Below are 25,519 nucleotides of genomic sequence, written 5' to 3'. Positions count from 1 at the left end.
AAAGAATAGATTTAGCTATTTGTATAGTTAAGAAGATGGAAAGAAAACCGTAGGTAAGCTATTGTGGAATTTCCACAGAGTTCTGCTGGTAATGTACCGTAATACGTGTTTACATACGCGTTAATATGTAGACACCGGAGCCCAACACGTTGTAGCAGAGTACGTCACAAGGAACATAAGATAAGTAATAATACGACTCCTGAAAAAATATTTTTAACAACGGCATGGACGTCCTAGTATGTCTGTCTGCACATGTTCTTTTTATACTCTTTTTCTTTTTCTTTACAGTAACGTCACTTTGCACGAGTCTCGACATTTTACCTACAGCCGACATACTCTGTTGCAATAATAAGGTAAGGCAGTGTCATGTTCATATGAGTGCGCAATCACCTTTCATTTGTTTAAAAAACTGACAGAATCGACAACAAACCATAAACATACAGCGATAGTAACAGAGAACCGCAAACAATCAAAATAGCCCAGCTCTCCTCGACAGATTTGTGTTTCAACCCATCTCCATGGAAACTTGTGGACAACTTTCTTAACCCTTGAGCTATGATGTATTTTTTACACACATTGCCTACGATGGGTGTGAATTTTTTCACATCACATAAAATCAAGTCTAGGGTCTTTGAAAAAGAATTTTTTTTTTATCAAAAATCAATACAAACATTCAAACATGGGTTTCAAGCATGTGTTTCATTCATTGATTAATGCAGTTAGGGTAGAGAAGAATTTCATAGTGCTTGAAGACACCATTGTTGCAGTTGTTTGTAATAGTAAAAACTAGGTGTTAAAAAATTAACAACCAGCGTAGCCTAATGGTTAATAGCTTGGGTCTGTTAATGATGCACTACACCTGGCACCAACGTGAATTGACTTGTCTTTACGAGCGTCTCTTCATCATCACTATTCATGGAAACGTCTTGAGCCTGCTCTCAGCCTGTCAAGCCAGCATAACAACCGATAAAACTTCATGATATTTGCACGTTGGTTTAAGGACACTGGTACACGGTGGGGAGGGAGGATTCCTTAACTAAAGCAGGCAATCAATCGATTTGATTAAAAAAATGGGCGAGATCATCGATTTTGATGACAATAAGATTATGGTGTGGAACATTCATTGATCATCATTCAATCCCAGGCAACGTTGAGTTTCCCTGCTAGTATATATTAATAAAACTAGGTTTCCCATCATGTAAGGAAACAATAATAAAAATATGGAATCGCCTTCGAGCTAGAATCAAAGTGTAATATCTGTTCTGTTCAAAGATGGTACGATAATATAATGAGGTCTGCGTTCACATAGAATCATAGTCTTGACGATAGACACTGATAACTATATATATATATATATATATATATATATATATATATATATATATATATATATATATATATATATGAATTCTGAATCTACATTATCCAGAGTACTTCAGATAAGTATGTTCCTGTTTGAACAAAAGTGGTACGATAATATTGTGGAGTCTGCATATGCACCGGATGTCCATAGAATAAAACTTTTTTTTATCAGGACGTACATATTCACACATATACAAGAGACCAAAAGTACAACTGCTAAATTTTCATGGGTCCCGCTTCAGAAGACAAAAAAACAAAACAATCATACTAAATCATAGTTTTGGCTATATAAAGTCTAAACCAAAACTAAAGAAAGCCCAAAAAATTTTTCAGAAATTCTCATAGCAGAGATTTTTGCATAATATCTATATATTTCAAATCATGGCCTTAAAGTGTTGAAATAAAACACAATTTTAAATTATTACCAGTTTTTCAATAAAATAAGAATGGTACAACATTCACGTTTTTCTTTGGGTTGGAGACACAATGAACTACATTACTTGACTTGATTAGTCTCAACTCCACATTTTAAAGGCTTCAAAATAGGCTTATAAAGTAATCATTTATATGGCAAGAAACGATTAAAGTGTAGAACCGTTATCATTTAAGACCAACTTTACTACTGTTTGTTATCTAGTGCTCAAGAACTGCAAAGGCTTAAACTGACTTGGCTCTACAAGCACCTTTCCATCATCATTATTCGAGAAAATTCTTTGAGCTAGATCTCGGCATGCCACGCTAGAAGGACGTTCAATGAGACTTCCTGATATTCTGAATATATTCTTTTAAAATTTAATGGTTAGCAAAGCTTCCCATGAACTTTTAAACATATTTTGTCGAATGTTGAATTATATATTTATTTAAAAATAAATTTAATTTGATGTGGTTGCCGTTGTTAAATCATTATTTGTAGTCGAAAGCAGAAAGAATTAATTTACCCCAGAAACAATGTTATCGACTACGAGGAGTGTTCAATAAGCAATGCCCTAACCCACTTCCCGTTATCTGATCTAGCTGAAATTTTGCATTGATGTATATCTCTATGTGTTATGTGACGAATTACAGCTTTGAACTAATTGTGGTTTCTGATTTATCAATCAACTATGTCTTTTATTCTCTACATATTACACGATATAATGCAATATGTTAATTTATTTATAGTCTTTAAGACTAGTTCATTAAGTTCGTGAGGGGTAGTTCTATCAATGGATAACACTTCTACGGATGAATAACTGAGCAACGATATTACGTTAGTCTAACAATTCTTTCTTCTCTAAGAAAATCCCTCCTTTTTTAAAATTCTGTACAGGACTTTTGAAAGTTGAATAATAATAATAATAATAATAATAATAATAATAATAATAATAATAATAATAATAAAAGAAGAAGAAAAAAAACTAAGTCAGTCAATCTTGCTGTAAAAATATTGAATGAAATCAAAGGAGAAATGCAGGTGACCGTCTCACCTTTCAGCCGCCGAGGCAATTTGATTCAGGTTCTCAGCTGTTTCTACAAAAGCAGACAATTGAAATGTATCACCAGGTGAAAGTCAGAAGAGCTTAGAATTGACAAAAAAAAAAAATTATAATAAGAGTTTCATGGCTTTTTCAATGAGTTTAATGGATTTTTTTTTACAATTGTTAGATTTGTAAGAAATGAATTTTGTGCTTTGATTTGATGAAGTTTAATAGGTGGATTTTGATGGCAATGAAAATAATCCATTGATCAATCATTGATATATGTATTTATTTACACACACACACACACACACACACACACACACACACACACACACACACACACACACACACACACACACACACACACACACACACACACATATATATATATATATATATATATATATATATATATATATATATATATATATTTAACTGATGATCCCTGAAATAACATTAAGACTAATGTTGATTTATGAATAAAAATACATTCAGCGATTGTCAGAGGTTAATTGACTTACTGGCAAATAATTTTTATCAACGATAATTTCAAAATAAAAAAATATTTTTTTATGTTTTAGATAGTTTTAAAGAGTAAAAAAAATGCCAAGACTATGTATATATCTGTGTATGTATATGTATGTGTGTGTGTAAGAGAGAAGAAAGAGATAGATAAATAGATAGACAGACAGACAGACAGACAGATGGACAGGTCGATCGATCGATCGATAGATAGATAGAGATATATAAAGATGTTTCTAAACATATAGAATAGCATTTAAATAAAACCTCGAAATGTTTAATTTCGAGGTTTTATTTAAATGCTATTCTATATGTCTCTAAAAATTATCAATTTAACGTACGTACGTTTCAAGAGAAAATAATAGCAATCGTACATACATCGTCATTAATGAAATGATCCAATTAAAAAAATAATAGAACTAACTGTATTTTCTCTTTGTTACACGGGCTACTAACCGCACGATAAACCGTGGACTTAAAATATTGATATTCTTTTCCATGGAAAATTCTTTTTATTTTCATGGTATCAGGTGAATTTTGAAATATGATTTTTGATGATGGGGATTTTTTCCTGCATCTTGTGTTAATACTGAGTCATTAATGATTTCCATTAAATTTTCTTGAAACGTACTTAGTATTCATGATCTGATTTCAATTCTATTAAAGAAATGTCACTAAGTTCTATTTAGCATACTTCGAATATTGAACTTTCACACAATAATTTGGAATTAATTTGTAGAGCTGAACTTATATGAATTGAACCTATATAAAATTTGTTATATATATATATATATATATATATATATATATGATGAAAATAATGGAAATAGTATTCCGACAAAATAGAGAAATAAAAAGGAACAAACCGTATTATGTGTTCATCAATGTTTCGTCTTTATTTCGTTCATCCAGAGGAAGTCTCGAAATAAAGACGAAACGTTGAGGAACACATAATACGGTTTGTTCCTTTTTATTTCTCTCTCTCTCTCTCTCTCTTTATATATATATATATAATATATATATATATATATAATATATATATATATATATATATATATATATATATATATATATAGTTACCGGCATACAATACTGTTTCGTTGTATCACAGTTCATCAATGCAGCTAAATTAGCAACTACCTCAAGCCATATGACAAGAAAATACAAAATGCCTCATAAAATTAAATGTCATTAAGACAGAATGTTGTGAAAGACAAAATAAAAAACAAATCAAACATGTTTGTGTTTAATTTGTTTTTGCTATTTTGTCTTTCACTGTACATAATATACATACATATATATATATATATATATATATATATATTACGGCTCCGTCCAGTCTTGAGAGACTATGGATACACACTGCGAGGATGTAATTTTTGTGGCAAAAATTGTGTAATCTCCAACTACACATCTCCTGAGTTGGCATTGTTTAACTTCAGTGGCAAGTAGAGGTTCAGGACGACGGGAAACAAAGCCGTCATAAGCTGAGAGTACATACAGCACTTAGTATTCCCAAATGAGCCCCCATCTAGTACTGGTCAGGCTCATTATTGTTTAATTTCGGTGATTTGATGAGAACTGGTGCGGTAACATCGTTATATATATATATATATATATATATATATATATATATATATATATATATATATATATATATATATATATATATATATATATAGTGGGAACCGGTGTGATTATGCTATATATATATATATATATATGTATATATATATATATATATATATATGTATATATATGTCTCTATATATATGTCTCTCTCTCTCTCTATATATATATATATATATATATATATATATATAGTGGGAACCGGTGTGATTATGATATATATATATATATATATATATATATATATATATATATATATATATATATATATATATATTTGGGACTTTTAGGTTATATATGTGCTCGTTGCTCATCTCAGCATTGTTTCCAGTTGTCCTGGACTTATCCTTGCCACTGGACTCAAACAGTGCCGATTCAGGAGAGGTGTGGTGGAGGATTGCGCAACCCTTGCCTCACAATTACATATGCAGCTGCTCCTACAGGGTGTATAATTGGGCTTTCAGGACTGAACAGAGGCATTTATTTATATGTATTCAGACAGACATTGTTAAAATAGGGAGCTTCTGTTTAGTAATAGCCTTTTTTATTTTTTTCAATTTTCTGTATTATCCTTTTGTGTATACATTGAAGGTGTGGATTTATAGTCCAAGCATTTTTTTAATGTGTCCACGTTGTTTACTTTTCGCGTAGGAAGCTATGCATCGTGAGGAAAGTTTGTGTTAGGCCCTGCGAGGAATTGTGGGAAGTTTTTCTTATATAGTAGTTGGAGTGCGAGTGTAGGTCATTGGGACTCCTAGCAGTGAAGAGGTGTTAGTGTCATGATGAAGGGAGGAGAGCATGCCAGTTCTTGGGTCAGTAGCTGGAACGGGTTATGTGGGGGCGAAGGTGGGAGTTATGCTAGGCACTTAAGTATATTGGTGCTCTCTATTATTTTTAACAATGTATGTCTGAATTAAAAAATGCTGCCTAAATATACGCAATATATATGTGTGTGTGTGTGTGTGTGTGTGTGTGTGTGTGTGTGTGTGTGTGTGTGTGTGTGTGTGTGTGTGTTGCATGCTCTAAAAAGAGGAACGCTGAAACAATACACATGCAAAAATGTAATTTATTTCTCAGATACATGTCAGTTCTTACTACGGATTCTTTATATAATCGGTTTCTTCGGTGTTTCAGTATAAACTTGCTATCTCTATATAACTTATGCACACAATCTACACCTTAACTTTAATTATCAAAACAATAATTTTGGAAACGTGATATTTTATATATAATGGAAAAAGTTAGAATAATTACACACACACACACACGCACACACACACACACACACACACACACACACACACACACACACACACACACACACACACATATATATATATACACATGCACAGTGTGTCTCACTATATACGTGTATACGTGACTCATCTATACATGTTAATAAGTCATAAACGAGATAAAACAAGTAAAAGATGTTTTTTATTTTTTGAAACTTTTAATTTACTTAACTGGATCATGAGAAGTTTTATTGTTTTTCATAAAAACTGTAAATTTTGTAGGAAAATACTTGTTGGTGCTTATGTATCTAATGTTACCGCGACACTTTTTGAAATAGTGTTTTTATGTTAAATTCAATTTTTATGATATTTTTTTTTTTAAATTGTTAGGTGAAAGTACATAATAGTTAGCACCCCCTCCTTTCGATGTTAAGAATGACTTTCTAAATAATAACGTTATTATTTCCACGCAGTAACATAGATGCATAAGTATCTACATTTTTTTTTTTTGCTTTTATTTACTGAATTCTTTTCATCGCGCTTTGATTGAAAAAAAATGTATTTGTTGAAATACATAACAACTGGATCAGTTAAAATAAAATTATTGTCAGTTACAATGTTAACTGAAATAAAGGCACAGAGTTTTAAAAAATAACTTCATGAATATAAAAAAAGCAACTTGCAGATGGGAAAATTGAAAAAAATATATAAAGAGCAAAAAGTAAATCTGAAATGAAATAAATTTGAATTTTATATTTCTTTTTCTGAAAGAAAAACAAATATTATTTTAATTTGGATATTATTTCAACTTTGATGATGGGTTATACCCACGAAATATAAAGAAACAGAAGCATACATTTGAAGAAAAAAATGTGATGTCCATGTGAAGAAAATAATCTATATATTATAAAAACTTATGATGTTTTGCAGTTTGTTTACGTGTAAATTTTAAATGTGATTGCTTGTCAAAAAGGAATAGGTATAGTCCACATGACTAAGGTAGTAGTTTTTATGATGTCAAATTGTCAACACATTAAGAATTAAATGCCAGTTTTTTACACTTGACATATCCGAGTTTAAATCTTACATAAATCTATAGGATTTTTAAACTGGATTATCTTTTTTGTGAAGACCCTAACCTTTCTGCATGCTAAGAATGGCTTTCTTGTCCGCTTGACCATGTTTAATTATACAGCCAAATGGACAGCCGAAACCGGAAGTCAAAAAGAGCAATCTTGATTATTGTCATTACTGCTAATAAAATAAAAATAAAAAGTATACAATCTGTATCCTATTAAAATGTTGTGTTTTTCAAAACATGATTGAGTGACAAAGAAGGAATAGTCAAAGTATACCTTACTGAAGCAGTAGATTTTATGATTGCAGAATTCGAATCTCACATAAGTCTACAAGACTTTTTTTTTAAAAACTGGATACATGTTTTATACATTTAAAGGATTTAAGAAAATAATTCTTATATTTTACAAAGTAACTCCTTCTTTTGATAATCTATCAAAAAGTAGACATAAAGGGTATCCAATATTATCTTTGCTTAGAAACATGCATTTATAAAACGGCAGAAGATAGGTAACAATGGAAATTGACATACCCAGGTACTTTACTAACACAAATCAAGGAACGACTATAAACTAGTACAATATTAAAAAACTTATATATTTAATGAATGATGCTAAGGAAAAAGAGAGGATATATCTGTAGAAGCTTTCTTGAACTATTTCTACAGTATAGTTCCAATTTGGCGTCAAGCAGATTCTTATAAATATAGTCAGAGCAATAATAAAGAGTATAAGTAAAAGGACATAATTAGGACTGTCTTTAATATTATAATAGGTCTTTTGGGGAAAGACAACTATATTTGATTTCTCTCCTCACTTATATATATTTAATTCGGGTGGATATTGTCATTTAATTGAGATATTACTATTTAGTGATACAGTAAAGTGAAAATCAAACAGTTTACCCATTTAAGTAAAGGACATATTTAGGTTTGTTTCCCTATTCAGAAATGAAAAAAAAAACCCTCTTGATTTTAATAAGTTAACAAACTTCGATAGTTATAGGATAAAGTATTCTTCTGAATGTCGAAATATATTGAATCTATCACTACAAGTAGTATTCAATCTATTGCTACAAGATTCTCAACAAATTGAATCTATTCTTACTAAATAAAATCTCAACATATTGAATCTATTGCTACAAGAATTTATACATATTCAATATATTTCTACTAAAAGCTCAACATAATCAATCTATTATTACAAGAATCTCAACAGATTGAATTTCTTCCTACTAGCATCACAAGATCCTAATTTACGGCTACAAAAATCTAAATAAGTGAATCCATTCCTACTAGAATCTCAACATACTGAATCTATTGCTACAAGAATCTCAACATATTGAATCTATTGCTACAAGAATCTCAACATATTGAATCTATTGCTACAAGAATTTCAACATATTGAATCTATTGCTACAAGAATTGCAACATATTGAATCTATTGCTACAAGAATGCCAACCTGTTGAATCTATTGCTACAAGAATCTCAACATATTGAATCTATTGCTACAAGAATCTCAACATACTGAATCTATTGCTACAAGAATCCTAACATACTGAATCTATTGCTACAAGAATCTCAACATATTGAATCTACAAGAATTTCAACATATTGAATCTATTGCTACAAGAATCTCAACATATTGAATCTATTGCTACAAGAATCTCAACATATTGAATCTATTGCTACAAGAATTTCAACATATTGAATCTATTGCTACAAGAATTTCAACATATTGAATCTATTGCTACAAGAATTTCTACAACATATTGAATCTATTGCTACAAGAATCTCTACAAAAATCTCAATATATTCAATCTATTATTACAAGAATTTCCACATATTGAATCTATTGCTACCAATTCTGAATAAAAGACGTGATAAAGAAATAGTAAACCATTATCATGTTAATATATTAATGGCCTTAATTCAAGTACAGATGTATATGACTGCATAGCACTGGATGTGACATCATAGTACCGGATGTTAAACCACAACCCCAGAAATTAAATGCTAGCAAACTTCAAATACCAAAGTAAAATCGTAATCATTAATTAAACCAAGTTAAAAGAATGATATTTTTATGGATTACTTAAGATTAAAATTTAAAAGACAAAACGAAGGATAAAATATAGAATGATACAAAATGTTCAGAAAGAATATAAACATAAAAAAGTTAATTTATTTTTATTTCTGACGAAGGCCAGAAGAATAGTTGGCCGAAACGTTGTGAATAAAAAAAAACAATGAAAGATCAAAAACAACAACTAATAAAGATGAGAATAATAGTCCGAAATAAAAATAAATTAATATATAATGCTCATCTCAAAAATGAATTCCAATTAAGGAATAATACATAAATATAAAAAAAAGTTATTAAAATATGTCATTTTAATTTTTTTCTTAAAATTGCAATTTATTTTTCAAAATATCGGCCTGGTTCTATTTTGATGATTTCCGAGCAAAAGAAATAATACGTCCTCGTTGAGTAATTGCTAGCAAGGTCATGTTCATAAAAAAACAAACATTGTCAATGCATTTTGGGATGACTGCAGTTTTCTGGGATAAAAATCATTGTTTGAAATCACTAAATTAGTATAACTTTGTGAAATATGCAATACTAGACATTTTAATCCGTGAATAACAGGCAAAAGTTATAATCCATTGATTAACAATGAGTGCTTTATACCAGATTGATGGTTTAACATGGTTAAATTTGAGAAAAAAACTTTTGTATTAAGTACTCGAATAGATACCACAATACTTAATTCGCTGCACCTTCACAGTGGAATAGACAGAGAATCAGACAGTATATATATATATATATATATATATATATATATATATATATATATATATATATATATATATATATATATATATATATCAGGTAAATATATCCAAAAGTAAAAAATATTGAATTTAACAAGGTTGTTGATAATTTAACAAGTTTGTTGATAATTTAAAAAGGTTGTTGATAATTTAACAAGTTTGTTGGTAATTTAACAAGGTTGTTGATAGTGTTCAATAAATTAAGTAAAAGAGTTTTCTATAATATAAATCCCAAAAATCTGTTTAAATGTATGTATGTATGCATGTATGTATGTTTATATGTCTCGCAAAAACTTTAGACAGAGGTGACAGATTTTCACGAAATCGGTATCATTTTGAAGCTCGACTCTTCGGACGACAAATATCGAAAAAATTGACTGAAAACATTAATTCCCTTACCCTCAACTGGGCACTTTTCCACAGGGAGGGGTCACTTTTCCCGCAGATATTTTTTGTCATCGCCTCTTTTCGATTGTGTAGCCTTAATTTGAACCTATGTTGCATCCGGTTTGGCGATGGACGAAACAGCAAACACGTCACGTTTTTTATTTCACTTCCTTTTCCTACTTCACGGTATGGATTCGAGCCTGCCTGCTTACAACCACTTTTTTTTTTTGCTCGCAATTTTCCTTTATTCTTTTTTTTTCTCAACCAACACCCTTACAAACACCACCTTTGCGTCACGGGTTCGAGCCTGCCTGCCTATCACAACTATTTTCTTTTTTTGCTCAACACACAGCTTCAAACACCCGGGCAACACCGGGCACCCAGGCTAATCTATAATATAAATCTCACTTGTCTGTTTAAATGCATATATGTATGTATGTTTGTATGTCTGCCTGCCTAAAACTTTTCTACGGGGAGGGGTCACTTTTTTTGCCGATATTTTCGAAACTCATCCCCTCTTTTCGATTGACTAGCCTTAATTTAAACCTATGTAATTTCCGGTTTGGCGATGGGCGAAACAGCAAAGACGTCACGTTTCTTTTTTCACATTCTTTTCCTCCTTCGCGGTATGGGTTTGAGCCTGCCTGTCCACCACCACTTTCGTTTGTTTTTTTTTTTTTGCTCAACACACACCTCCAAATACCCGGGTAACACCGGGCACTCAAGTTAGTATATATATATATATATATATATATATATATATATATATATATATATATATATATATATATATGTATGTGTGTGTGTGTGTGTGTGTGTGTAGGCATTAACACTTAGGTACATACAAGATTATGAAAGCAAGCCAATCTGCGTAGAGCATGAACAGAAACTGTCCTGCTCAATCCATACATTATGAGTCCATCACACACACACACACACACACACACACACACACGCACGCACGCACACACACATACGCATATATAGAGCCAAAACCACTAATCAACAATTTCACCCACTCTTTATCTGTGCCTAAACCTAAACATAGATTCCATAAAGAAAGCTTCTATCTTAGAACTGCTCACCTGTGGAATTCTCTTCTGTTTACCTGCTTTCCAGCTGACTACAATCTGATTGTCTTCAAGTCCAACATAAACAAGTTCTTGATGAACCGTCCCCCTAAGTAATCCAATTTACAAAATTCCCACTACTTATGTTTACTACGCTATAATCACATTGACTAATGTATACCCATTAACCCTTATCCTCGAGTGGCCTCCGGGCCTTGATAAATGGAGATTCCTGCGTAATACATATATATATATATATTGCATCATATTAATTTATTAGAAACTATTTTTTTTAAGTACATATGCAAATTGGCCATATCGAGTTTTGCCTGAGAGAGATTCAGAATCTATGTATCTGTCTACCTACAGCTATTGAGTCTTATTTACATACAACCAAATCTTATTTTTCACAACATTTGACGGAACCTCCTGATATTAACTCCCCGTGACGAAGAAGACCTTATATTTTCATTGCAAACTTTGCTTTAGTATAGGGCTATATCGCCTGAAGTTACTGGTAACTAGCTGACTGAAACATGCTCATGACTATGTAGCAACATATTACTACTCATGTAAAAACAAATAAAGAGTGTATATATATATATATATATATATATATATATATGTATATATATATATATATATATATATATATATAAATGAGATAAGTCACAGATTAGAGATCACGTGAATTTTCCTATCAGACATTACAGTGAGATAATACTTTCAGGCCGATCCTAGCCAAAAAGGTAAAGTTCAATCCAAGACCTGTTAAATTCGAGGATTTTCGCACTCAAAATTTGCATATATGACTCAAGGTATAAAGCTTTGGGAATTTTCACTCCCATATACGTATTTAATTATTGATGAAAATATATGCAGTGAATTTGAACATTTACTCACTATTTGATGCAATATCTCTGCACCACGAAGGACTCTGGATTTCTTATATTACCGGATCTTTATATCGCTGAAGAGGACGACCATCCCATATGCCCTTCGAAATCACGGTATGGGACAACCAAATATTCTGGATATATCAGATTACTCGATCACCTCTGATTTTCCCCTTGGATCACTACTACTCGTCTGACCTGGCAGTAATATCCCGGAAACTATTGAATTCATTCTAATATTGAACTGCCCAGATTGTATGATATCCCTTTTTCTATGATTCTAAAGCGCCATCTAAATAACTTTTAAATAACTTTTTAAATATATGTGCTGAAAAGCAAAATATTTGTTTATTCATAGCTGAACATTTTGTTGATTGCATTTCATTTCCTCTGATGATATGAACCATTATTGAAAATCCACGGATTTAGGAAATAAATATAATTCTTCCCCATAAATTCCTTGTTTCAAACAATAAATTTTTAACTTGAATATATTTGTATATATTTTAATCTACAGAATTTTATTTTAATCATTAAACCTATATATATATATATATATATATATATATATATATATATATATATATATATATATATACAGAAAGAGAGAAAGAGAGAGAGAGAGAGAGAGAGAGAGAGAAAGAAAGAAAGAAAAAGGTCCAAACCGAGTTATGTGTCCGTCAACGTTTCGTCTTAATTTCGAGACTTCGAAATAAAGACAACTCTTCATGACGGTTCTACCTCACAGCTGCTGTTTTATATCTAAGAGTACATATAAAATTATGTTAAGCAGATTTAAAGAGTTAGACTTAAATAGCATTTAAGTTGACAAATCAAACCTAGATTTTGACTACCCAATTTCCATTTGTTATTGTTGGACCACGTTATTTGAAATAGAGTAACACACTTCTTTTTTGTTGTTATTTACGAAGCTGTCACCACTTATCAAAATTCAAAGACCAGTCGAGGATGGTTAACGGTGAGACAACACCGTGATGATTGCTAATGGTAGTGGTGATTGGAGAGAATTTGATTATTTAAGAAGGTGGTTCAACAAGAATCTGTTTACATTGGAATGCAAAACAACCATGTTGTAGTTAGTTTGGAAGCAGCCTCACGTATTGTGTTCCACAGACTGATAGATCTAGGAAAGAACTTTTGGTCATGGAAGTTTCGTTTAGTTTTAGGAAGAGAGAAAAAGGGTAACTATTGATAGTGGTTGTAGTTGACGAGTTTTTGTTGAGAATGTTTTACAGGGAGGGAAACCATAGATTGAAGCTCGGTCGATCACTCGTGATCAAAATAACGATAGAGCAGAGAAATACTGGTAACGTCTCTTCTGTGAGAAAACGGTTAGTAAGGAGGAAAAAAGGCATTAGCCATTAGATTTCGAAATTGGTTTTGTACTTTGTGAAGGCAGGAAAGGCTGTTCTGAGCAACATCTCCCTCAGATGTTGCAACAATACTCCAACCTTGGATGGATTAGGCTCTTATACAGAATTTGGCTCATGTACGCAATACTTTGCTACAATTTATTAAAAAAATATTCATATATAAGAGATACACATTTGTCTTTATTATAGATTACGAAAATAAGAAAAAAAAAACACAAGAAAATTACAAGCCTTAAAATTTGTTCCAAATCCTTTATAAGTCGGCTCAAATCCTTTTTAATCTGAAAATAAGAGTCAACCATTTGCTTACACTAATGTGTAGCTTGTTCACACAAGAAATATTAAATGCCATGTTTTTCACAACTTCCATATGATGAGAATCAAATCGCGGCTCATCTTTTCTTAATGAGTTCATTTTCTTTTTCTCTTTCCGATCTTGTTAATAATTTGATTATACAAGATCTATTTGTAGATTATCAATAACAAGATGTGTTTGCAAATGTTGTGAAGGTGTTTCATCATCACTGAGATCAATTGGAAATCAATGTTTAAGTCTTTCATCTCGCGAGAAAACAAAACCGAATTAGATGAAAATAATCCACAAATAAACATTTCTGATTGCAAGGGAAATTAATTAATGAAGGAAATTGATTTTTTGGTTTTTTTCATCTTATGCATTTGTGTTTTGTCTTGAGACATTTCAATTAGCCAACTATGGTGGAGATGTAGCAATTATGAATAAAGACTTATTTCCCCTCACGGGGATATGTTCCTGCTAGATGATTTGGTTACACACTGACCAATCAGTTTGCAGGGCGCACTGATTTTCATCTCTCCCCGCCCCGAAGAACTACTTCAGCCTTTTTAGGAATCACGGTCAGTCAACAGAGAGAAACCTGAGAAGCAACGAAGAAAGACTGCCTTCTTCCCCCCCCCCCCCACTCTCTCTCCCTCTCGTGTCCCTATCCACTGGACGCTTCGCCCGATGATAACTGTTGACAGATTCTCTCTCTCTCTCTTCCCCCCCTCTCTCTCTCTCTCACTCTCTCTCTTGTGTCCCTGTCCACTAGAGGTTTAAGAATCATCTTTGCCTGAACATAACTGTTGAGAGATTTACTGTGACTCAAAGAACTTTCTATCTTTCCTGTCTTCATTTGGACAGTATAGGTAATTAAATAAATCGTTTCACTGTTCTTAGAAAAGAGGTTTTACAACGGTTTTCATTACATATGACTATTGTGTCTCACTTTTGTAAGTTCCTAACAATACTTCAGTTCTTGTCTTATTAAGAAAAAAGTGCCGAGTTTGTACCTTCTCATTAAATTGTACTACACCCGCCACCCATGTCAGAGTATTTTATTTAATAAGATATATATTTTCTGTTTCACCGTGTGCTAATACTATGGGTGCACATTGTCATACCAAATTTTCAGTTTTTCTAACATTAACACATAAAACTGATGAATTGTTTTAATCGGTTTACGGCTAACTGATTACTTTCTAGCAAACATTTATTGTTTATTAATTGTACTCTTTTCTATTTAATTTTTTGTTTTGTTTCATCGTGTGCTAACACTATGGGTGAACATTGTCATACCAATCTTTTAGAACCCTGAAAGTAACGAGAAAAAACCTCCACACATCTCCTCTGTTCTTATCTACTGGATGATTCTTGCTTAAAGATAACTGCTGACAAACCTTCGGCAGCTGAAAGATTTTTCTACATCTTTTTTTTTTTTTAACTGTCTAACTTTCTTCCACTTATGACAAACATTATAAGTAATTTAAAAATTCCCGGCATCCAAAAACCTCTACAGTGAAGAGGTGGGATTTTGCTCATTGAGTGTTTATGAGTGCAATAAGTTCATCAGAGAAAATTTCTTAAAAATACTCGTAAAACACAGAGATGCAACACAATAGTGATGCAATAGTGTCACGAGTTGAGTTTACACACACACACACACACACACACACACACACACACACACACACACACACACACACACACACACACACACACACACACACTGGGTGGTCTGCAGACTAAAATACTGAGTGTTGAGTAATGAGTGTAGACCTGCCAAAACTGACGTCACCAGAGGTGAATAGGTCAAGTAATTGATTTCACAGCTACCGGGGTTAAACATCTGCAAGAGAACAGGTCGATATAAACAAGCAAGGTGGAGGAAAAGTGAGTCAGTCAAAAAAGCAACGGTGGCCACGAGTCGTCGCTGAAATCTGCCCATCTTCTGCTCTCTCCTCTCCTGTCTACCGGCTGAAACACGCGACATTAAGCAAGAAATAAAATATTTTATATTTTTCTAACAAACAATTTTGTCGTAGCGAGTACTTTTCTTTTTGGTTGATGAGAAACTAATAATTGTTCAACCCAGTTATATCACAACAATCTTTTCTAAGACAGTGAAGTTAGTGGTTGGTGCACCAGTTTTGATGTGGCAACAATACTCCATGGCGAATGGTGACTTTATGGAGATACAGATAATACTGGCAGGTGTGAAAAGTTTTGTTATTATTTTTGGATGAGCATTAATAATTGGTATTATTCGAATTCAACAGACTACTCTTCTCGTTTTGGATAAAGTTTTAAATGATAACCATTTTTAAGTAATAATTTTCGAGGAGTTGAAGGTTCAATCCTTACCGCATGCGATACTAACTAGGAATAAAATTAGAATCACTTACTTAAGACATTTAACCAATTATGGCTGATGGAACAAGAAGGATCTATCTCCATGGATTAAAGAAGGGATTCAGTTCAAAATTAGATTCCCAAGTTCGACATAAAGATTCCTGATTTTGACAATATGTATCTGAAAAAGTCAGAGGCTACGTCAGCTGGAATGTTACGAAGATAACATTCAAGAATTGATGACGATTTTGCGATGATTTAAGAACTAAATGATGATTTAAGAACTAAATGATGATTTAAGAACTAAATAAAGATTTAAGAACTAAATGATGATTTAAGAACTAAATGATGATTTAAGAACTAAATGATGATTTAAGAACTAAATAAAGATTTAAGAACTAAATGATGATTTAAGAACTAAATACTGACAAAAAAAATTCAAATCAACATTTTTTATGGAAATCACTCTAGACAAGCCACTTGATGACATGAGCTAACAAGAACGAAGAAAAGAGTTCCGCAATCCGGCAATTCTTGGAAAGAAACTGCTGGAATAGAAAACTGTATTACAATGAAGTATCAAAACAGCAAATTAATGGAGACCACTAGACCAACGAGTCAAACGAGCAGGAACAAAAGAAGCAGGGAATATATACAACCATTCGGAAGAACCGATGCTGTAATAGTATTTATAGAAAAAAACTGCGACTAGCAACATAATATCTCTGAGAGGGAGAGATTGCAGATTAGAAGAAAGAGTGGGATCAATCAAATTACAGACACTTTTCTGCTATTTACCAAGAACCTCCAAATCGCACAGAGATTCACCAGCCAAATTTGACAACAGTAGTCCTTTCATGGTCTGATATTAGATTTATACAGATAGAGAATATCTTCAGGTGTGAGAAAGTGTTTAGAACAAGAGAGAGAACCGATTTTACAAGAAGCAGAAAGAGCAATGGATCTAATGTATGAACTCCAATAAAGATAGAATGCTACTAAGACCAAACTTCCTTCATTTAACAACTACAAAAACTTTCTCAACCACCAATTGCCATGACAAATAACACCATACCTGAGAACACACCCTTCAAACTCTCTGGCTTAACATTCACAGGGAACATGAATTGGAACAAACAAATTGAGGAATTGCCAAGGCTGCTGTAAAGAAGGTGGGCTCCCTCTACTGTGCTAGAAAATGACTCAAACCAGAGAGTATCCTATGTTTTTTACAAAGCCACAATTTTTCCGTGCATGTAGTATCGTTGCCACATTTGGACTGATGCATCTACCATGAGTCTCACTCTTAGATAAAAAAGTCTGAAATCTAAAAGGTATTGCACTATCAGCCAAGCTCTAACTTCTATCTCATCATCGCAATGTTGCATCCCTGTGTCTGTTTTACAAATACTTTAATAGCATGTGCTCTGATGGACTAATAGCATGTGTTCCCTCTTGACGTACATACTTCTAATCAACCTGACAAGCAGCAAAGTCTCACCCCTACACAGTAGAGATCCCTAGATGTAGAAAGGCCTTCTATTCTAATAGCTTCTTCCCCAGAACTGCTAGACTTTGAATTCTCTTCCGGTTTCCTGCTTATCCAACTGTACTGACATGCAGAGGTTCAAGTGTAATATGAACAAACATCTTGCTGCTAAACTCCCTACATAGTATCCCTGCAACTTAGGTCCCTGGGTAACCCTCTACATCCAAGTGGCAACATGCCTTGTTTGAGGTGAAGAAGAATAAAGAAAAATAGATTTTACAATTCTGAATATCTGAGATGAGGTATGATTTTTTGTATAATTTGGATTAATCACATAATGGTTCTCCTTGGGTGTTATTTGTACAACGTTTCGCTCGATGTAACCTTTGACCTTCCTCAGGTGTATAAGTCGCCATGTTTGACAAACTGAAGAAAGTTGGAGGTTACATCGACCGAAACACTCAAGATGAAAACAATTGTGCGATTAATCCAAGTATTACAACGAATAGATTTAATGAAAAGTTTCAGAGTCGATTACTGCTTCCCTGATTGTACTAACTTGAAGAAATTTAAACATAATGTTAACAGATATCTCACAGCTCAACTCCTCCAGGCTCCCATATGGCACGAACCAAATAATAGCCCCTTATGTTCCAAGTGGCAATATGCCTTGTTTGGGATGAAAACGAGTAAAGTGGAAAAGGTTTGATGTGAAAGAAAGATGAAAAAGTTTCAAAGTCGATTTTTCTGCAAGAGAATTGCTGAAGATTGGAACAAATAGTCTGCATCGATTGTTAGCTGCCAAGACATTGTACGTGTAAAAAAAAAAGTCATGCTTCCCGAAATGAGCCAAAACTACACCTGTTGAGAAAGTGTGTATCCAAGCGATAGAGAAAACCGATTTTAATATTTTTTTTTAGTTTTGTCTTCAACACTGATCTGTTAATGAAAAGTTTAATAATTAATATCCTTAAACAACAGCATTTGAATTTATTGGCAGGGTCATTAAGGTTAATCCAGATCTAAAGTAAACACACGATGAAAAATTCTAAAAATAAATAAATAAAAACAGTGAAAAAAAAAACGATTTAGATTATCTAAAGTCAATGTTAATCCTTTGCCCTGTTTCGACAATAAGAAAATTGAGATAAACAGTGATAATCTTTTACATCCAAAAGTCATTTTATTTTCAGTTGGCATTCACATTTAAATTTGAATTATAAATATAAGATCTCAGATATATAATACCTAACCCTAAACCTAACCATAAACCTAACCCTGATCCTTTCAAAATTTGAATGTGTCTGTTGGTCGAAGCACAATAGTAAAAAGAAGAAAATCAAGTCGAGGTTGGTTTAAGGAACAAGTGTATTTAACATCACAGGTACAAAAGTAGGAAACGGATATAACTGGCTCGTGCGCAGCTAGTCAATGGTAGTACTGTCGCTTCTTCCATTACTGGCACTATATATAGTGAGAACCGGTGTAATTTCCCTTGTGTTAGAAAGGCCGGTGTAACAGTATCTGTTGAAGCATTTTTATCATTGCGTTTTAATTAGTCTCACTCTTTATCTTATTGGGGAATTATCCAGTATCGATAAATAATCAATTTGGTAATTTGTCTTTTTGTAAATTCTTTTTTAAAAGAAGTATTCAAAATTACCATTGCGCAATTTTCTGGCCTTTTTTTTAAAAATAAATCTTCTAAATTAGTAAGGCTCAAATTTTTAGTACTTTAAAAAAAAAAAAATATTCAAAATTAGCCAAGCTTTATTCTTTAACTTTTATTTTAAATAAATATTCAAAATTAGCCAAGCTTAATTTTCTGGCTTTTTTTTTTCAAAATAAATATTAAAAATTAGCCAACTTAAATTTCCTGGTTCGCTTTGTGTTTTCAAAAATCAATAATAATAATTAACCAAACTTAAATTCCTGTCCTTTTTTTTTAAGAATAAATATTTAAAAGTAGCCAAGCTAAATTTTCTGTCTCTTATTTCCAAATAAGTATTCAAATTTAGCTATATGAAATTTTCTGGTACCTTTTTTTTTTTTTACAATTTTTTTTTTTTAATTAACCTAGCTTAAATTTCTGGCCTTTTTTTTCCAAATTAATTTTTAAGATTAGTCAAACTCAGTTTTCGGTCTTTTTTTTTTCCTTTTTTTTTTCTTCAAATTTTTCAATTGAAAATTAATCAAGCTCAATTTTCTAGCCTTTTTTTTTAATAGTTCATTTTGGCCCCCTGGGAGTATGTGCTTGCCTTTGTTTATTCAGTGTGAGAGTATAAGCGTGATGTAGTGTACAAGTGAGTCCAATAAGCATTATATAAAATGCCCGACACAGTGTTCCTCTCCAACAGTCTCTGACTACTACGTCCAGCTATTTGCTTACTCATGTGGCTTAGATATAAGCTCACTTGAAGGGTTGCATGTGAAGCAATAGTAAATGTAGGCTACTTGATACCTGGCAACCAATTCTCATAGCCTGTTTTGTATTTATTTTATTTTATTACATTATTGCAAGGAGAGAGGACTACACCGCAACTTCGGCTACTACATCACTATAACTATCTTTACAAGTAGACATCACTATCCACTGAACTAACTACATAAAGCTTAGATAAATGAATAGCTGTTTCTGTTAACAGCTGTTTCTGGAAGAAAATCATGAGAAACCTGAGTGGGTCAAAGAAATCTGTTATGGTATGTTATATGAATATTTGTGTCTTAAGAAAATATGAGGTTGAAAGCAAACATATATTATTAGAATAGGTTCGAATGTTGTTTAATGGGTTCGAATGTTGTTTAATGGGTTCGAATGTTGTTTAATGGTGTTGACTGTCGTTTGGATAAGTTCTTAATCAACATCTTTTATCAGAAAGGCCAAAATATATGCCCCCACCTGTTACAATATTTCACATGCATATAAAAACAAAACACTACAGAATCCTCTCTCTCTCTCTCTCTCTCTCACACACACACACACACACACACACACACACACACACACACACACACACACACACACACACACTTTTCTAGTTACTTTCAGAGCAAACATACATGGACATGTCATTAAAACCAGCCTCAACTTCTGGCTGAAGGCACTTGGCACACATAACAAGAAACAATCACAAACTGCTGAACAAACAGTGACAGTATATACACGCACTGCTCACAAAACTCACTTACACACAAGTACACACACTGGAATCTTAGGGAGATATCAATCATACCAGCTATTATAGGTGCTACAAGGCTTATGAAGAAGAACCTAACTAATATTCCTGGTGAACCAGGTGCAAAAGAGATCCAGACAATTGCACTCACGGGAACAACGACGATACTAAAAAGAGATCTCGGTTGGTTTCAATAAAAAGCAGGGCAATGTTGGCAGCTGGTTTGGCTGCCCCATACCCAACGTTACAACTTTCAAAGGAAGAAAGTTAAACAAAAAGTATGTATATATATACACATATATACATATACATATATACATATATATATATATATATAAAAGCGAGATAAGACACTGATAGAATTCAGATGAAAAATCCTGATATATTTAAGAATAGAGCAATATATAAGTTTCGTGGTTAAAGTTTAAATTCTGAAAAAACAACATATAGAGACATATATTCGATTTTAGAATTTATTGTTTGACAAAAGGAATATATAGAAGGGGTTATTTTAATTTCCTTAATCCATGGATTTTCAACAATGGCTCATATTATCAGAGGAAATGAAATGCGGTTAGCAAAATGTTCAGCTGTGAATGGACGCTAATTTTGCTTTTCAGCACAATTATTGAAAATAGTTTTTTGAGTGGTTGTGGATAATTATATGGAGAAAATTATACGAAAAGAGAAGTTGATACAACCTGGGTAATCCATTACCGGAAGGAGTCCAAATGTCGTTTGGGGTTATAAATCCAGGTGGGCAGAAAATAGGCCCAGGGGAGAAAGTAAAATTCCCATATAGTGAAAGCGTATTGTTCCTTATTGATTTTTCGAAAAGGATTTATAACCCTGAACGAAATAGCTCATTAAAATTGCGTCTAACAGCATTGAAACATGCCATAAACCAAAAGGGCATCAGATCTATAAGAATTTCTGTGAGGACGAATCATGAGTCAACATGAAGGTGGTCTTAGTCAACACAAAATAGCAGGAAATCTTTCAATACTCTTTTCTACTGTTAATAGAGTAATCATACAATTCATAAGAGAGGACGAAGAGTGCACAAAACCTCATCCAGGTCGCCCTGGGCCCCCTGAAATAACTTTGCATCTTGTGAAAAAAAAAGTTGAAGAGGATCCTCGGTTCAAAGCCTCTTACATTGCAATGCAAGCTTGTGTCAGTCCCTAAAACAGCTGTCAGGTATCTTCACAAGCTGAGTTACTGTGTTAGAGCTGCAAGAAGGAAACCTCTTCTTCGTCCTGCCAAGCACAGAAAAGATTGGGCTCATGAGATGGTGGAGGGACTTATGACCTTTTGGACGAATGTCATTTTCTCTGATGAGTCATGATTTGAATTTATTTGCAGAAGAAAGGTACGAGTATGGAGACTCCCTCAACAAGAGTTTGACTTAAAAAGGCTGCAGCCAATGCTGAAACATGGTGGGTTTCCCGGTTGTGATATGAGGTGTAATTTGGAGTGATGGTCACTCAGACCTGGTAGAGTGTGAAGGAAACATCAATTCTGCTAAATATTTTTCAATATTATATGAAGAACTTCTACCAATATTCTCAAGTGGTAAAATGACTTTGTGTGTGTGTGTGTGTGTGTGTGTGTGTGTGTGTGTGTGTGTGTGTGTCTACATCGTCTACTGAACTTACACATTGTCACATGCATATTCACACTGACAACAAACACACCAACACTACACATGCTAAACAATTTCTTCAAAGATACTCTTAAGTCTTATTCGTTATGAAATGGTTATTCCAACAAGTTTTCAATGAAAATCAATACATATTTTTTCATGGATCGACTTTGTCATTCTTTCTTTAAATTATTTTCTTTTTTCCCTCTACAGGCTAAATATTAAGTAGCCCAGAAGTCGAATCAGAAAAAAAAAGAGTTGAAATGAAACATATTTTATCTTTAAATTAATACTCTTATCGTTTTTTTTTTTGTAAGAATTTTGAACCACGGATTTGAACAACTGTCATTTCTATTAGTTTTATAGGTAAATGAATATTGTTTGTTATTCCAAATGTATTGACTGTCGATTGGACAAGATCTTAATCAGCAACTTATTTCAGCCAATCGAATGCACAGAAATAGTCACATCTGCATGGTATAATTTTGTACATAATATAAAAACCAAACAGTTTTTCAGTTATAAGAAACACTGAACCCTCATTCACTATTAACTCTTTATTTTTAGTTGCTCTAAAAAGTTATTAATAAAAACTTATATCATTATGTTGCTCTAAAAAGTTGTTAATAAAAACTGATATCATTATATTGCTCTAAAAAGTTATTAATAAAAACTGATATCATTATGTTGCTCTAAAATGTTGTTAATAAAAACTGATATCATTATGTTGCTCTAAAAAATTGTTAATAAAAACTGATATCATTATGTTGCTCTAAAAAGATATTAATAAAAACTGATATCATTATGTTGCTCTAAAAAGTTGTTAATAAAAACTGATATCATTATGTTTCTCTAAAAAGTTGTTAATAAAAACTGATATCATTATGTTTCTCTAAAAAGTTGTTAATAAAAACTGATATCATTATATTGCTCCTAAAAGTTGTTAATAAAAAATGATATCATTATGTTGCTCTAAAAAGTTGTTATTAAAAACTGATATCATTATATTGCTCTAAAATAAAAAAGTTGTTAATAAAAACTGATATCATTATGTTTCTCTAAAAAGTTGTTAATAAAAACTGATATCATTATATTGCTCCTAAAAGTTGTTAATAAAAAATGATATCATTATGTTGCTCTAAAAAGTTGTTATTAAAAACTGATATCATTATATTGCTCTAAAAAGTTGTTAATAAAAACTGATGTCATTATGTTGCTCTAAAAAGTTGTTAATAAAAACTGATATCATTATGTTGCTCCAAAAAGTTGTTAATAAAAACTGATATCACTATGTGACACTACCCACGTTTTAACATGTTGTAGTCACCGTCGCAAGGAAACCAGCTCATGCAATAACTCGACTCTTTGTCTTTTTATCTGCGACATTTATTCCCTCATTCTCTCGTCACGTGTGACTTCTCGTTACGGCTGTGACGTCACCCACGTCCCTAACGTGATCCTTCTCCTTTTTATAGTCTTTTTCTTTTCACTTACCGTGACATCATTTTGCGCAAGGCTTGGCATTTGCATAAGCGCGTCCGCACTCTGTTACAGTTAGGTATGGATTGATTTAAACATAATTTATTTTGCTACCTTTCCTGTTACATTGTGATGCTCATCATATTTCAAATAAAATAAAGATATACAGTTTTTTGTGAAAAAGTTGTGTAGAACAAATATGACAGAAATGGCAAACTGTAAAATTTTTTTTAAGTTTGTGAAGTAAAGCCCCAATTAGATGCCCTTACAATGATTGAATTTTGACGATTTGCATAATTATTACAGTATAAAGGTTTTACATTTGGGATCTCATGTTTTCCTAGAAAGTCGTTTTATAACACAATGAATATATATTAGGGAGCATATTTATCTCCCTCCCACGGCGAGAGGATATGTGTGTGTATCTGTGTGTCTGTGTGTTTGTCTGTGTACATTTCCCTACGCAATAACTCTGTCATTTTTCAGTCTACAGACTCGAAATTTGATATACAGGGTACTAAGATTTGGGAAAATCTTTGTAATCCGTTTTCGGGCAGAAATTTGTCTGTTAAGGGGTCAAAGTTCAACGATTTAGCCTTTGAGAATTCTACCAAACTCCTCCGACAATTTTGGGTCTACGCACTTGAAATTTTAGATATAGGTTCCTTGGACATGGATCTAACTTAATAATTTAATTTGAGCCCCAAACAATAAATGTTAAGGGGTCATAATAGGGGTCAAAGTTAAAAAAATTGACAGTTTTTTTTTTTTTTTGATCAACATACACCACAAAACAGCCGGGCAACGCCGGGCTGAAATGCTAGTTATAAATAAAGGACAATCATAAGAAGTCGAAAAACCGTTTACAATTCTGACTAAGTGACACCACTAAGCTACACACACACACACACACACACACACACACACACACACACACACACACACACACACACACACACACACAAAGAAGCAATTCCTGCAATGGCCTTTACATTCAGTGACGACACTAAGGATGTTGTCTTACAGCAAGGAATAGAAGAAGAAGAAGGAGTTAAAACATAATTGCAGTCCTTGATAAGTCATATATGAGAGATAAGACTGAGCATTTGGGACTCTAAAAAATTTTTCGAAAGTTAGAAAAGTTTGAAAAAGTTTCCCTTTTTTATATAACGTTTTACTGGCCACTTCTTTTGGTGAATAACAGCATATATATG

At 32.5% G+C, this 25,519-nt stretch overlaps 1 protein-coding gene across 15 annotated transcripts in view; it reads right to left on the bottom strand.

Moving 5' to 3' along the window:
• Nucleotides 1–25,519, bottom strand: part of LOC145286150 (synaptotagmin-1-like) — a 285,233-nt gene that overhangs the window by 215,169 nt on the left and 44,545 nt on the right. For 8 of the 15 annotated variants that reach the window (XM_080134891.1, XM_080134884.1, XM_080134880.1 and 5 more), the window contains exon 2: nt 2,829–2,871. The exons of the other annotated variants lie outside the window; for them this stretch is intronic. The gene's annotated coding sequence lies outside the window, so the exon portion shown is untranslated. The remainder of the gene's footprint in view (nt 1–2,828; nt 2,872–25,519) is intronic. 15 annotated transcript variants of the gene reach the window in all.

The sequence above is a fragment of the Euprymna scolopes genome, chromosome 10 (genome assembly GCF_053919585.1).
Source record: "Euprymna scolopes isolate OS-2025 chromosome 10, ASM5391958v1, whole genome shotgun sequence".
Taxonomy (NCBI): Eukaryota; Metazoa; Mollusca; class Cephalopoda; order Sepiida; family Sepiolidae; genus Euprymna; species Euprymna scolopes.
Note: the sequence above shows the minus strand (reverse complement) of the source record. Positions and strands in the feature narration are given on the sequence as shown.